Here is a 3,676-nt window from a genome sequence, read left to right on the forward strand (position 1 = left end):
ATAACACTGTAGAATGACTATCGCTAACAACAATATATATTATATAGTTTCAAATAGCTAGAAGGAGAACTTGGAATGTTTTCAATACAAAGATATGATAAATGTTTGAGATGATAGATATGCTAATTACCCTGATCTGATTACAATACAGTGTATGTATCACAGCATCACTATGTACCCTATAAATATGTACAATTATTATGTGCCAATTTAAAAAACCTTAAAAATAAAAAAATTTAAAAGAAAAAAGTAAAAAAATGAACAAAACAAAGAAGAGAATTCAACATATGAAGGTGTGTTGTAGGGATAGATTATGGGCAGTTGCATTGGTTGACTTTCACAATCATTAACTATATTTTGAAGTCTTATATCACAATGAAGAGTTGTTTTTTTTCTTTTAGGACATGGCTGTCCTTGGAGAATATGTTCATCTTTGTTTTCTTTCTTTTTTTTTTTTCAGACCAATGACCTCTGAAATTTTTATTGAACTCCTGCTTCCCAAAAGGTACCCTGCTTCTGCTGGCTCAGTGCCTCAGAACTTTGGTGTCCTTGGTCTCAGACCCCACTTTGCCATCCACCAGCCTGCAGGTGGTGGTCTTTTGGATGGTTTGTTTGGAGTTGCTGCTGTCCAGGGCATCACCGAGAATGAAGTCCTCCCTGTCTTCCAGCAGGCAGTGGTAGGTGGTGATCTCAGTCTCTAGCTTGACCTTGATGTTCATCAGGGCCTCGTACTCCTGGGCCTGGTGCTGCCCCTCTGTCTGGGTCTGTGCCAACTCTGACTCCAAGTGCAGCAGGACACCATTGAGCTGCTCCATCTGCATAGTGTGCGAACCTCCACCACCCTCAGGCTGTTCTCCAAGCTGGCCTTCAGATATTGAGTCCAGGTTGATCTCTAAGGACTGAAGTGTATGTCTCAGCTCCATGAGCATCATCTTAACAGCTCCATGGACTGCTAAGATGACATTTAACATCTAAGCAGACTGAGTGGTGACCACTCTGGTGGCCTCCTCAGTCTGCTGGGACCAGTACTTGTCCAGCTCCTCTCGGTTCTTCTGAGCCAGCTTGTCATACTGGGACTGGATGTCTGCCCTGATCTTGCTGATGTCCTGAGATCTGGGGGCATCTACCTCCATGATTAACCCACAGCTGGCAATCTGGGCTTGTAGGTCTTTTACTTCCTCCTCATGGTTCTTCTCCATGAAGAGCAGCTCCTCCTTGAGAGCCTTGATCTCTGTCTCTGGCTGCAGCCAAGTGACATAAACGAACTTGCAGATCTCATGGATGTCACTCTCCACAGACTGGCGCATGGCCAGCTCTGTCTCATACTTGGCTCTAAAGTCATCAGCAACAAGAAGGGCATTTTCAACATGAAAAACGATGCAGGCATTGTCCACAGAATTATCTGAGACCTTAGGTTCTTGATGGTCTTGAAGTAATGCCCCTAGTCTCTGACCTGGGGTCCCTTCTTCACCAGGTGTTTCCAGATTTTGCTCTTGAGCCTCTGATTCTTGGTCTGTAGGCTCCTCACTCTGTCCAGGTAGGAGACCAGGAAGTCATTCAGGCCTTGCATGTTTCCTTTCTGCTCTGGTTGCCCCCCATTCCCGCCAGATCCTTGGCCATCCCTGCGGCCAGGTCCTTGGACTCCCAGCCTCCTTGGAAGCTGGTAGAGCAGGACATGAAGATCCAGGAGCATAACCCCCAGCACCTGCATAGACACTGGCCATGCTGCTTGTGAGCCAGACACTGTGGCTGGGTGACAGAGCCCAGGGACTAGTAGTTGGTGGAGAAGGTGGTGGAATGAGAGATGAAGCTCATGTTGTCTGGGGAGGAAAGAAAGGGAACAGGATTCAGGTTCTGTCCCCACCTTCATTTTCCAGGTAGCACTGCTCTTTTTGAAAATCTTCTGGCTCGATATACGCTGACATGAGCATTCCCTATTAAAATTTTCCATCTTCTGTCTTCTGTGCCATGCTTCTATGTTTGTTGTTGTTTGTTTGTTTTTAGATAGAGTCTTGCTCTGTTGCCCAGGCTGAAGTGCAATGGCACAATTTTGGTTCACTGCAACCTCCTGGGCTCAAGCAATTCTCCTTCATCAGCCTCTCAAGTAGCTGGGACTACGGGCACATGCCACCATGCCTGGCTAATTTTTGTGTTGTGTGTGTGTCTAGACAGGATTTTGCCATGTTGGCCAGGCTGGTCTCGAACTCCTGAGCTCAGGTGATCTGCCTGCCTCAGCCTCCCAAAGAATTGGGATTACAGGTGTGAGCCACCGTGCCTGGCCTTGTATGTTGTTTTGGGTATGGAGAAATCCATTCTGCATGCCCCAATTTAGGGGCCACAAATTTGGTGGAAGCAATACTAGTGATTGAACAGCAGCATTGTTGCCTAAGTGTCTTATTGTTCTACCAGGCACATAATTATTTTCCAACAATTCAGTAACTTCATTAGCTTCTTCAGGTAAATAAGCCTTTAATTCATCAAACACTCTTGGAATGTCATCAGCTGGAAGGAACATCACTATAGACAAATGATGCCTTTTTAAACTGAAGTTATTGTTTTTGCCACATTGCTTGGCCAGTCCACTCATCTGAGTTTTCCACCAAATGCGTTGGACTGAATAGAGAAAAACAAACTTTATTGGAAGGTTACCTTGTAACCTTGATCACACCTAATTCCAAATCCGTCATTACGGTTTGGATATTCAATTGAAATCCATTTTCTTCTGCATAGTTTATCAAATGTTCAAATAGACTTTTATAAATTGCACTACTTTTTTCAGTCATTAATACATAAACAAGTGGATAAGTTCTAGAGTTTTCAGACCCAATAGGGGCAAGAATTGTATATAGTTGATTTAAAAAAAAAAAAGGAGTGACAGTTTTGAAAGTCCCATTTATTTGCCACAGTGAACTATATGCAAGTTATTTTTTAGTATTAGAGTTAGGGATAAACATAAAAATTCTATCTTCTTTGACAGTCAAACCCCTAATCAAGAATAGTTTGGCTGAGTGCAGTGGCTCATGCCTATAAGCCCAGCACTTTGGGAGGCCAAGGCAGGAGGACTGCTTGAGCCCAGGGGTTTGAGACCAGCCTGGGCAACATGGCAAAAACTCTTTCTCTACAAAAAATACAAAAATTAGCCAGGTGTGGTGGCACATACCTGTGGTCCCGGCTACTCAGGAGGCTGAGGTGGGAGGATCATTGGAGCCTGGGAAGTTGAGGCTGTAGCGAGCCATGATCATACCAGTGCACTCCAGCATAGGTGACAGAGCGAGACCCTGTCTCAAAAAAAAAAAAAAAAGACTAGCTCACCATTTAATGTGTTTTGTAACATTGGAGAAGCCTCAGTATCAGCAAGCATCTTTGGTTCAGAGGTTGCTGAGCTTGTTAGATTCTTTTTATTCCCTGATGAAGGGCAGTTTTTGAAGGCAAGCATGGCACCATGTGTGAAGGGGCAGAAGTCCTACATGATTGAATAATTTGGTAGAGGAGATTTCTTGCATTTTTTTGCCAGCAGTTTCACTTCTATCATCTTCAAAACGTTTGCTACATTTGCATTTGTGAAGTGATTCTGGTCTACAAATGTTTTAAGTGTATGCTGTTCATTTGAAAGTCTGGTTATCACCTGCCTATTGCAATTAAGTGCATTTCTATTTTCTTTTTTTTTTTTTTTTTT

General features: G+C 43.5%; 1 pseudogene; it reads right to left on the reverse strand.

Annotated features, from left to right (window-relative positions):
- Positions 1-524: 524 nt before the first annotated feature.
- On the reverse strand, positions 525-1,815 carry LOC105516217 (annotated as a pseudogene).
- Between the last annotated feature and the right edge of the window lie 1,861 nt (positions 1,816-3,676).

Source organism: Colobus angolensis, unplaced genomic scaffold (genome assembly GCF_000951035.1).
Source record: "Colobus angolensis palliatus isolate OR3802 unplaced genomic scaffold, Cang.pa_1.0 Scaffold278, whole genome shotgun sequence".
NCBI lineage: Eukaryota > Metazoa > Chordata > Mammalia > Primates > Cercopithecidae > Colobus > Colobus angolensis.